The sequence below is a fragment of the Sciurus vulgaris genome (genome assembly GCF_902686455.1).
Source record: "Sciurus vulgaris genome assembly, chromosome: X".
NCBI lineage: Eukaryota > Metazoa > Chordata > Mammalia > Rodentia > Sciuridae > Sciurus > Sciurus vulgaris.
This window is the reverse complement of record NC_136471.1, coordinates 124,064,007-124,076,895: the sequence shown is the minus strand read 5'-3', so window position 1 is coordinate 124,076,895 and position 12,889 is coordinate 124,064,007. Positions and strand designations below refer to the sequence as shown.

General features: G+C 39.0%; 1 pseudogene across 1 annotated transcript; it reads right to left on the bottom strand.

The window, feature by feature from the left end:
- Positions 1 to 9,216: 9,216 nt before the first annotated feature.
- Positions 9,217 to 12,368, bottom strand: LOC306651621 (proteasome subunit beta type-6-like; annotated as a pseudogene). The gene is made up of 2 exons: positions 12,200 to 12,368; positions 9,217 to 9,864 (listed from the first exon to the last, which is right to left on the bottom strand). The product of its transcript is annotated as a proteasome subunit beta type-6-like (transcript).
- Positions 12,369 to 12,889: the final 521 nt, after the last annotated feature.

Here is a 12,889-nt window from a genome sequence, read left to right as displayed (position 1 = left end):
GGATTTATGAGCATTGATCTTGTAACCTGCTACTTTACTGAATTCACTTATGAGTTCTAAGAGTTTTCTGGTGGAATTTCCAGGTTCCTCTAAATATATAATCATGTCATCAGCGAACAGGGATAGTTTGAGTTCTTCTTTTCCAATTCGTATCCCTTTAATTTCTGTGGTTTGTCTAATTGCTCTGGCTAGAGTCTCAAGAACGATGTTGAATAGAAGTGGTGAAAGAGGGCATCCCTGCCTTGTTCCAGTTTTTAGGGGGAATGCTTTCAGTTTTTCACCATTTAGAATGATATTGGCCATGGGCTTAGCATAGATTGCCTTTACATTGTTAAGGAATGTTCCCACTATCCCTATTTTTTCTAGTGTTTTGAGCATGAAGGGATGCTGTATTTTATCAAATGCTTTTTCTGCATCTATTGAAATAATCATGTGATTCTTGACTTTAAGTCTATTGATATGGTGAATGACATTTATTGATTTCCTGATGTTGAACCAACCTTGCATCCCTGGGATGAAACCCACTTGATCATGGTGCACTATCTTTTTAATATGCTTTTGTATGCGATTTGCTAAAATTTTGTTGAGAATTTTTGTGTCGATGTTCATTAAGGATATTGGTCTGAATTTTTCTTTCCTTGATGTGTCTCTGTCTGGTTTAGGTATCAGTGTGATATTGGCTTCATAGAATGTGTTTGGGAGGGTTTCCTCCTCTTCTATTTTATGAAATACTTTGAGAAGTATTGGAATGAGCTCTTCTTTAAAGGTTTTGTAAAACTGCTGAGAACCCATCTGGTCCTGGACTTTTCTTTGTTGGTAGACTTTTGATGACTTCTTCTATGTCAGTACTTGAAATTGGTCTATTTAAATTGTGTATGTCCTCCTCGATCGGTTTAGGCAATTCATATGTCTCTAGAAACCTGTTGATATCTTTGAAATTTTCTATTTTGTTGGAGTATAGATTTACAAAATAGCTTCTAATTATGTTTTGTATTTCACTCGTGTCTGTTGTGATATTTCCTTGTTCATTCCGAATTTTACTAATTTGAGTTTTCTCTCGTCTTCTCTTTGTTAATGTGGCTAAAGGTTTATCAATTTTGTTTATTTTTTCAAAGAACCAACTATTTATTTTGTCATTTTTTTGTATTGTTTCTTTTGTTTCAATTTCATTGATTTCAGCTCTGAGTTTAACTATTTCCTGTCTTCTACTACTTTTGATGCTGTTCTGTTCTTCTTTTTCTAGGGCTTTGAGCTATAGTGTTAGGTCGTTTATTTGTTGAGTTTTACTTCTTTTATTAAATGCACTCCATGAAATAAATTTCCCTCTAAGTACTGCTTTCATAGTGTCCCAGAGATTTTGATATGATGTTTCTTTGTTCTCATTTACCTCTAAGAATTTTTTAATTTCCCTCCTGATGTCTTCTGTTATCCATTCATCATACAATAGCATATTGTTTAATCTCCAGGTGTTGGAGTAGTTTCTGTTTTTTACTCTTTCATTTATTTCTAACTTCAATCCATTATTATCTGACAGAATACAAGGTAGTGTCTCTATCTTCTTGTATTTGCTAACATTAGCTTTGTGGCATAATATATGGTCTATTTTAGAGAAGGATCCGTGTGCTGCTGAGAAGAAAGTGTATTCGTTCTTGGTTGGATGGTATATTCTATAAATGTCCGTTAAGTCTAAATTATTGATTGTGTTACTGAGATCTATGGTTTCTTTGTTCAATTTTTGTTTGGAAGATCTGTCCATTGGTGAGAGAGGTGTGTTAAAATCACCTAGTATTATTGTGTTATGATCTATTTGGTTTCTGAAATTGAGAAGGATTTGTTTGACATACATGGATGAGCCACTGTTTGGGGCATAGATGTTTATGATTGTTATATCTTGCTGATTTATGCTTCCCTTAAGCAGTATGAAATGACCTTCTTTATCCCTTCTGACTAACTTTGGCTTGAAGTCCACATTATCGGAAATGAGGATGGATACTCCAGCTTTTTTGCTAGGTCCATGTGCATGGTATGTTTTTCCCCATCCTTTCACCTTTAGTCTATGGGTATCTTTTTCTATGAGGTGAGTCTCTTGCAGGCAACATATTGTTGGATCTTTCTTTTTAATCCAGTCTGCCAGTCTATGTCTTTTGATTGATGAATTCAGGCCATTAACATTCAGGGTTATTATTGAGATATGATTTGGTTTCCCAGTCATTTGGTTCATTTTTTAAATTTTATTTATTTATTTATTTATTTATTTATTTATTTATTTATTTATTTGACACGACTTGGTTCCTCCCTTATTTGACAATTCCTTTAGGATAATTCCTCCCTTTGCTGATTTGCTTCTTTGTTTTTCATCTCTTCCTCATGGAGTATTTTGCTGAGAATGTTCTGTAGTGCTGGCTTTCTTTTTGTAAATTCTTTTAGCTTTTGTTTATCATGGAAGGATTTTATTTCATCGTCAAATTTGAAGGTAAGTTTTGCTGGGTATAAGATTCTTGGTTGGCATCCATTTTCTTTCAGAGCTTGAAAAATGTTGTTCCAGGCCCTTCTACTTTTTAGGGTCTGGATTGAAAAATCTGCTGATATCCGTACTGGTTTCCCCCTGAATATAATTTGGTTCTTTTCTCTCACAGCCTTTAAAATTCTGTCTTTGTTTTGTATGTTAGGTATTTTCATTATAATGTGCCTTGGTGTGGGTCTGTTGTAATTTTGTGTATTTGGAGTCCTATAAGCCTCTTGTACTTGATTTTCCATTTCATTTTTCAGATTTGGGAAATTTTCTGATATTATTTCATTGAATAGATTGTTCATTCCTTTGGTTTGTTTCTCTAAGCCTTCCTCAATCCCAATAATTCTTAAATTTGGCCTTTTCATGTTATCCCATAGTTCTTGTAGATTCTGTTCATGATTTCTTACCATCTTCTCTGTTTGTTCAACTTTGTTTTCAAGGTTAAATATTTTGTCTTCAATGTCTGAGGTTCTGTCTTCCAGGTGTTCTATCCTACTGGATATGCTTTCTATGGCGTTCTTAATTTGGTTTATTGTTTCCTTCATGTCAAGGATTTCTGTTTGGTTTTTTTTCAATATCTCTAACTCTTTATTGAAATGATCTTTTGCTTCCTGTATTTGCTCTTTTAACTGTCGATTGGTGCGATCATTCAATGCCTGCATTTGCTCTTTCATCTCATCATTCAGTGCATGCATTTGCTCTTTCATCTCATCGTTTGCTTCCCTGATCATTTTAATTATGTACATTCTGAACTCCTTTTCTGTCATTTCTTCTGCCATGCTGTCATTGGATTTTATTGATGTAACATCTAGATTTGTTTGCGGCATTTTGTTCCCTTGTTTTCTCATATTGTTCAGGTATCAGTGGACCGCTGAGATATTGCAGATTTCCTCTATTGACTTATAATGTCGCTGGAGATTTCTACGTATCCCCTCTTAGCCTTCAGTAGGCTGAAGTCTTGGAGGAAGTTGATAATGCAGTGCTCCACAAGGAAGCTGCCTCTCTAGGAATGGTGGCCTTCAGGTGGTGTATATTCCCTGCTAGTGGGCAGAGGTGCCTCCACTTGTTGACCAATGGTCATCCAAAGGGGAACTAGGCTGCGGACTGAGGCAAGGCCTGTTTGGGCCTGTGTCTCTGGTTTTACCGTCCTTGTGGGAGAACCTCTCCCGGCAGGGAAGACTCACCCAGTGGGGACGTCTCACTGGTCAGTTCCCCTCCTAGAGGTTCCCCTCAATTTACATGTACCGCCTGGGCTGGGCTGCCTTCCTCTGCAAAGTTCCCAGGGGCCTGGCCCTACCTCTTGGGCCTGGGAGCCTCACCCTTCTCAGATGAATCTCCTTAGGCTGCCCCTCCTCAGAGAATCTGCCTGCAGTCCTGGAACCTTCGCTCCGCCCCTAAGTGTGTCTCTGTGCGGCTCTTCCACCAAGAAGCCTCCTAGATCCTGGGACCCTGCTCTGCACCTAATTGCCTGCCTATGGGGCCCCTCCTTTGAGCAGCCACCTGGGGTCCCATACAATCGCTCTGAGTCCCAGAGACCCGCTGCATGCCTCCTCCTCCAGACAGCCGCCCGGTGTTCCGGTGCGGTCACTAGGAGTCCAAGCAACTCACTGCGTGCCTTCTCCTCCCACCAACCACCCGTTGCCCTGGGCAATCACTCCGATACGAAGTGACCCACCCCATTCCTCCTCCTCCAGGTAACCCCCCGGGTGTTCAGGAGCGGTCGCTCTGAGTGGCTCTGAATCCACGTGACCCGCTGCACGCCTCCTCCGGGCATCCGACCGGAGCTCTGGTGCGGCCACTTGAGACCAAGTGACCCACCGCGCTTCTCCTCCAGGCAGCCCCGCTGTGTTCAGGAGCGGTCGCTTTGAGTCCAAACAACTCACCAATTGCCTCCTCCTCTGAGCAGCTGCCTGGAGCTCTAAGGCAGTCACTGCGAGTCCAAACGACCTGCCTCCTCCTCCTCCTCCTCCTCCTCCTCCTCCTCCGGGCAGGCCCCGGTGTTCAGAAGCGGTCGCTCTGAGTCCAAACAGCTCGCCACGCAGCTCCTCCTCTGGCAACCGCCTGTAGCTCTAGTATAGTCACTCTGAATCCAAGCGGCTGCGCTCCTCCTCCTCCTCCTCCTCAGGGCAGGCCCTAGTGTTCAGAAGCAGTCGCTCTGAGTCCAAATAGCTCGCCGCGCAGCTCCTCCTCTGGCAACTGCCTGTAACTCTGGTATAGTCACTCCGAATCCAAGCGGCCACGCTCCTCCTCCTCCTCCTCCGGGCAGGCCCCCGTGTTCAGGAATGGTTGCTCTGAGTCTACACAGCTCTCCTCGCCGCTCCTCCCCCGGGCAGCCGCCGGAGCCCCAGTGGTTGCTCCGAGTCCCAGTGCTGTGCTGAGCGGCCTCCTCTACGACGCTCCCAGTTGTCCGAGTTCACTGCTCCAGTGGGGTGAGGGGTGTCTCGCCGGGCAGCTCTACTTGACAAAGTTCCCTGCGTTCCGGGACTATCGCTCCATCTGGGACGCCTCCCCAATGGGAGAGACTCACCCAGCTGCTTTGAGTTGGTCCCAAGTCTCTCAATATCTCCATGCATTGGGTATTGTTTCCAAAAAATCATTGCTTTGGCATTGCATTTGAGCAATGCCAATGGTGAGAATGTAGAGCAATAGGAACTTTGATGGTGGTAATTGCTATACCCAAGGTCATCTATATTTTCTCTTACATTATGTTCTAGAAAATTTATAATTTTGCACTTTATATTTAGGTCTATGATCCACTTTAAATTATTTTTGTGAAAGGTGTAAGGTTTCTGTCTAGATTATATATATTATACAGTTGTTTCAGCACCATTTGAAGACTGTCTTTGTTCCACTATACAACTTTTACCTCTTCATCAAAGATAAGTTCATTATATTTATGTGGGTCTATTTCTGAGCTTTCTATTCTGTTCCATTGATCTAACTTTCTATTCTTTCACCAGTACCATTCTGTCTTGATTACTATATCTTTACAGTAAGTTTTGAAGTCAGGTAGTATCAGTCTTATGACCTTGTTTCTCTACTTCAGTATTCCATTGCCTACTCTAGGTTGTGTTTACCAGCTTTTCATTGCTGTCACAAAAATACCTGACAAATACAACTTAGAGGAAGAATAGTTTATTTTGGACTCATGGTTTCAGAAGTTCAGTCCATGATCAGCTGACTCCATTGCTCTGAGCCTGAGATGAGGCAGAACATCATGGTGGAAGGTCATGGTGGAAGAAGGCTGCCAAGAATAAAAGAGGGAGGAAGAGCAACAGCAGCAACAGCCAGAGACAAAATATAATTCCCAAAACATGCCCCCAGTGACCTATTTCCTCCAGCCACACTCTACCTGCTTACAGTTATCACGAAGTTAATCCAGTTAAATTGTTTTTTTCTGTTTTTTTTTTTTTTTTTTTTTTGCGGTGCTGGGGATTGAACCCAGGGCCACTCTACCCACTGAGCTATATCCCCAGCACCAGTTAAATTGTTAATCCATCAAATATATTAATCCACCAATGAGGTTGCAACTGTCTTTATCTAATCATTTCACCTCTGAACATTCCTGCATTAACACATGAGCTTTTAGGGGGATACCTAATATCTAAACCATAACATGAGTCTTTTGCCTCTCCATATAAATTTTAGAATCAATATCCGTAAAATAACTTTCTGGAATTTTGATTTGGATTTTATTAAGTCTATAGATCAAGTTGGGAAGAATTGACATCATGATAATATTGAGTCTTCCTATCCATGCACATGGAATATCTTTGCATTTATCTAGTTTTTAAAAGATTTATCAGAGTTTTATAGTTTTCATTATATAGATATTATATATATTTTGTTAGATTTATACCTAAGTATTTCCTTTCTTGAGATGCTAGTATTGTGTTTTTAATTTCAATTTCCACTTGTTCATTGATGACATATAGGAAAACAATTGACTTTTGTATATTAACTTGCACCTATGACCTTTTTATAGTCAATTATTAGTTACAGGAGATTTTGTCAGTTATTTTGAATTTTCTACTTAGACAATTATGTCATATGCAAACAGAGGGTTTTGTTTTTACCTTCACAATCTGTGCATTTCTATTTGCTTTTCTTATTGCATCAGCTTTGATTTCCAGTATGAAGGGGACATTGTTGCCTTGTTTTTTAATCTTAATGCCAAAGCTTCAAGTTTCTTACCATAAGTGTGATGTTGGCTATAGAATTTTTGTAGATGCTCCTTATTAAGTTGAGGAAGTTTCCATCTTTTCCTAGTTTTCTCCAGCTAAAGTGGCCTGGAGTTGAATATTTCTCTTTTCCTAGGTCAGTTAGGCTCTAACACAACCCAAATAGTGTCAGTTTCAGTGGCACATGCCTATAGTTCCACCTACTCCGGAGACTGGGGCAGGAGGGTCACAAGTTGGAGGCCAACCTGGGCAGCTTAACAAGACCCTGTCTCAAAATAAAAAATGAAAAGGACTGTGGATATAGTTCAGTGGTAGAGCACCCCTGGGTTCAATGTCCAATACCAAAACAAAACAAAAACAGTAGGTTAGGCTTTAAATAATTATTTTTATTATTTAAAAATAATTTCTCCTGAGGGCAAATTATGTTAGGAAGAACTGAATGCTCTAACATATTTCAAAATGATTCCTTTTTACCTCCTCTCACTGGAAGCATGAGAAAATTTTTCTTGGATATTTACTATGAGAACATGGTCAACCTCCTAGAGGTAAAACTCCCAAAAGTGTGGAGACTCTCTCTGACTTGGTCCTCCCACAGTTTTTATCTCTTGGACTTGTCTACACAACCTTTACCAATTTTTCAGTTACAGTTCAAGTGTTCCTACCCCACCACTGGAGATTTCTGTATCTACCTGTCTGTCTCTTGAATTGTGGGGTGGTAGTTTGCCCAGTAATCTCACTTCTCTGATGGATCTAAGAAGAGTTGTTGATTTTTCAGTTTATTCAACTTTTTACTTGTTAGGACAGAGTGACAACTTCCAAGTTCCTTACATATGGGATGCAACCTCCAGGAAGAGGTTTTTAAGCAAGGAAATTAGATGAACAACTTTGATTTTGTGAGGGAATCTGTGACACCAATGTGAATGGTGGGGTAGAGGCAAGTGTCAGGTGACTAATATATCAGATATAATGCTCTTGGAACAAAACAGGCCAGAGATAAAGACCTGGACAAGATGGTGGCCTTGGGAATTGAGAAGGTTCCACACAATTTGGGGAGCGTGTGAAAGGGAAAATTCAGGATGCCAATAGTGGAAGAAACAGGTCCCTATTCAGTTTGATTGAGACTTTAAGCAAAGGTACCAAGTAGACTCAGCGAATATTTAGTGAAGAGTTTTGATCACAGCTAGAATTAAAATGTCATCAGTCATAAGTTGGTGCCTAGCAGGTAAAGCCATAGGAGAGGCTGGGATCATCCAAGGAGAACATGTAGTTGAAGAATAGGAACAAGGAAAAAACTCTGGGAGTACCAATTATATAGAACAATATATGCCAAGTTTCATATCAATAGATAAGTAATTTCAGAACATTCATTATTTGCCTATACCAGTTTAAGAATTAGCTAACAATCAAGAACATACTTTGGTATACTTTCTTTTTACATAATTTAGAAAACTTTTTATGTGAATATTACAAAAAGACAGTTCACTTAAAAATACATGAAGCATGCCAGTGTTATTTTGTATGTATTGTAGAATACCAGTAAAAAAAAATCAAGATTTTTTTTCAGATTAAAACAAATACAATTATTTAGAGCAGACATTTAAAAAATACCAAGTTGGAGGTTTACATGGAGGATTTTCTTTTTAAAATGTGTTAGATAAACTTTTAATTATACAATATTTAATACATTCAGGAATGTTGAATTAGCAGTGGTAAGGAAAGTTATTTTTGTCTTTTTCCCCTATTTGAAGGAAAGCTTTCAGAGTTTTACATTAAGGTGTTATTTGCTTTAAATCAAAATTTTTTGTTTAACCCAACTAATCTACTGAAAAGTAGAAGCTATTACAGAAAAAAATGTTGTATCATGGGGAAAAAATACAGTAGTTGTCAGAAAATCCTGCATCCTTTTCTGATTCTCTTACTAATTGGGCAATCTTATTACTCAGCATTTCTTGGTCTACTTATGAAAATTCAAAACACTATGAAATACAAAATATTATTGAAAATTGGAAAGGACTGGAATACCAAGAGAAGAATGATAAGAAAATCTCAACTTTTAACATTGTTTCATTCAATTTAATGTATTGAGTACAACTATCATGGAATATTGTTCAATGCTGAGGAGTTCAGAGTTTTAAAAGGAAGTTAAGCAATTAAACTAATATATACAGAGGTAAGGACAGTCTACTATGAAAACAGTAGTAAATTATGCCTGGGAAGATAAAGGACAGGTTCTCAGAGAAGGGAACATTTGAACTGGAACTTGATAGAGAAACTGGAGTTTGCAGGGGAGAATATTGAGAGATGATAGAGGCCACTGTATAAAGGGCTAAGGAAAAATACACAAAAGTATTAAGGAGTTTATAAGAACAAAAGGATTTTGAGAATTGGTGAGACAGCTAATGAATATGCAAGTGAGTATCTTCTTAGTATGTAAATGAGTACATTTTAGGAAGAAAAGCTCACTTCTTTTGTAAAAGAACCATAGTCTAATGCTGTTTTTTTCTCTCTTTGACAAACTTTATTAAATTTTGTATCAGTAGGGGGTGAATCTTATTACATTCTAGAATCCCAGATTCAGGGAGGTGGTAAAGTGGCAATGGTGAATTTGGGTATCTGGTCTCCCAAAAGTACCTGCCGCTCTACCCCTGATTCTTCAATGGCTGCCAGGCAGATCGTCTCTCCACGGGCCATCCAGTTCCATAGCCAAAGCAAGAGCATTGGCAGTGAACTGCAGACATTCTTCTTTGGTCATGTCTTCACAGTAGGTAGCATCAACTTAACCATAGATATATGAACTCTCAGAGCCTCCAATGGCAAAGGACTGCCTTACCATCATACCTCCCATGGGAACTGAGTACACCTGTCCTCCTTCTTGAGGATCACAGCCAGCAATAATGATTCCTACCATCAGATCTTCCTGGTATCGGTAACACATTTCCTTAAAGAGGCTGGCTGCTGTGTTTACCAGTGGAGGCTCATTCAGTTCAATGTTGTGGAAACCAAGCTGATAAGTGACAGTATCCGCTACAGCCTGGGTGTAGAGCCTGAATGGCAGCAGAAAATATGGTCATGAATAGGTGGTTGTTCTGGAGTCCACCCCCCAAACCACGCCTCCATCAAACTGCACAGCCATGATAGTGGTCCTTGTGGAGACTTCCTGGTTTCCCCAGTCTGGGGGGTTTCTAATTCTGTTTTAGATTGCCAAGTAGTTCTAGTTGATGGAATGAAGTTCTTTTTTAAAAAAATTTTTTTAGTTATTGATGGACCTTTATTTTTATTCATTTATATGTGGTGCTGAGAATCGAACCCAGTGCCTCACACATGTTAGGCAAGTGCTCTATCACTGAGCCATAACCCCAGCCCTGGAATAAAGTTCTTTACAGAATTCCAACTAATACACACACAGGAATGGTAGAACTATAAAATCACCATTTGACACTCCTAATGAAATAACTGATGCAGTTAATAATCATCAAGGGACATTAAAACCATTATAAGAAAGATCACCTGGAACTACACATTATCAGGGTGCCAAAGTATCACCCCACTGATTATTCACTGTTTAAAAAGGACAAACATCTTTACAATGAATGAATCATTACCTGAACCCCCTAGTCAATATTAAAGGGGATAGCAGACATTATATGCCTATTGATGTGAATCAAAAGGAAGTGCACATGGAACTGAAGTCATAGTACAGCACTTGCCTAGTATGTGTGAGGCTCTGAGTTCGATTCTCAGCACCACATATAAATAATAAAATAAAGGTCCATCAACATCTAAAAATTTTTTTAAAAAAGAAAGTACACAGGGTTGCCTGTGAAATACAAAATTCTCTAAAGCATCAAACCATTCAAGGCAAAATCTAACTTGTAGTTTAGAATAAATACAGGGGATAGAATAATAAGTTAAACACCATCATGAGGAAGCATCCAGACCAATTCAAAGGATGGAATATTTCATAAGACAATGAACTTGGTTTCTCCCATAAGTCAATGGCATAAAACAAAAAGGAGGGAAGACTGTTGCAAAGTAAAAGAGGTTTAAGAGAACACAATGTGTAGACCTTGTCTAGGTCCTGACTCAAATAAATCAATTGTTTTCTTTTTAAAGCATTTTTGCGACCCTTGGGAATTTGATTATGGCCTCTGTATTAGATGATTGTTATAGTTTGGATCTTTAATCCCACCCCAAAAGCTCATGCATTAGGTAATGCAGTAATGTTCAGAGGTGAAATTATTAGATTTTGAGAGCTGTAACCTCATCAGTGGATTTGAATGGTCTACTGGGTGGTAATTGTAGGCAGGTGAGGTGTAGCTGGAGGAAGCAGGTTAAGGGAGTGTGCCCTTGGATTGGATCTTGTCTGTTTCCCAGCTGCCATGAGCTGAGAAGCTTTTCTCTGCCACTTCTTCCACCATGATGCTTCTGCCTTGAAATCTGCTGACCATGGACTGAACCTCTGAAACTATGAGCCCAAAAGAAACTTTCCCTCCTCTAAATTGTTATTGTCAGGTATTTTGGTGACAGTGATGCAAAGTTAACACACTGATGTTAAGGAATTATTGTTAATTTTATTAGATGTGATAATGATATTGTTAAATGAGAAATCATTCTTATTTGTTAGGTGCACTGAAGGTTTTACAGGTCGAATGCTATAAGGTCTATTTACTCTTAAATATTTCAGTTTAAAAAGGAGAAAGAGAAGAAAAAGTGATAATGAAGTGTGCTAAATATTAATAGCTGTTAATTAGAGTCATATGTATATTATGGTTTGTTACACTTGTTATCTACGCTTTTGAGTATGTTGCAATTTTTTATTAAAAAGGTTTTAGAGGCTGGGGATAGATATCAGAGGTAGAACATGTGATTAGCATTGTGAGGCCCTGGATTTAATCCCTAGCACCCCAAAAAAGTTTTTTAAAAGCTTTTTTAATATGAAAAATGCATGTCTGATTGTGTCAGTTCCCTACTTAGTATCCTTCCATGGCTTCCCATTGTTCTTCAGATAAGGAAAAAAGTTCTTAATAGAGTGACTTCTATGATCTGACTTCTTTCCTCTTCAGGATCATCTCAAACCACAATCCCTGCCTTTTAGAAATTAGGATTTCAGTTGGAGAAATGAGGTAGACTTTTGGCATTGCATAATGGATTTGATTTTCTAAGACTTTCCTATAGGAATTAATTATATTCTCTAGGCCCTAAGCCATTTGTTGCAGCAGTTGTCACGGACAGTGTGGTAGTGTCTATTAATAGTTACCCAGTGGTTAGGCCACTTCAATGTGGACAAATGAGAGAGGTGTATCCAACCCACATTTTACTTACTCAATTTGAAAAAGTTATTCTTTAGAAGAAAAGTGCAAAGGAATATCTTGAAGGCACCTCTTTGAAATGAAATGTGCTTTGGGTCCCTTCCATTGCCCTAATCTAGGCCATAGGGACAAGATTCCCTGGCCTCTGGTAGCAGCCTCCCAGTTGCTCTCTGGACCTCAGAGAGGAGTTTCCTCACCTCCAATCCAATTTCCATATGGCAGGCAGGAGGATCTTCCACAATGTAATGTAATCATGTCGCTGCTCTGCTTAAGTGCTTTCCTGTTGCTCATAAGAGAAATTCTGACTCCTAATAGGTTTGGAAGGCCTTTCAAGGCTTCTTTCTGTCCAACCTCATCTCTCCTCATTTTCATCTCCTCTTCCCCACCCTACACCTCAGAGGGTTTAGACATAACTGAACTTCTTTCTGTTCCTCAAAGTAGTTCCATCTCTCATCTTCAAGTCTTTGAATATGCTCTTCCCTGTACTGGAAAGACTTATCTTTCAATTGTGAGCTTCTGTGTTGCCCTCTCTAGTTGTCTTTTCATAGTATCCTCTATTTAGCATTTACTATACTAGAGTGTCATTTCTCACTTAATTACTATAAGCTTTTCCCAGGCAGGGACTATCTTCCTTTGGTTGTATTCTCAGCATCTGGTGCAATGTCTAGGGAGCCATAACAACTTAATAAGTATTTGTCAAATGAATAAATGAATGACTGCTCTATCAAAATATTCTCCTAGATGATTTATCTGATTCTACCTTATTCTCCTCTATTTTTTGCTAGATTTATCTTTCTAAAACACCACCATCTTGATGCTAAAAACACTTAATTGTGTCCCTTTTCTTACCAGATCAAATGCAGAAGTTTTCAAGGGACACCATAATT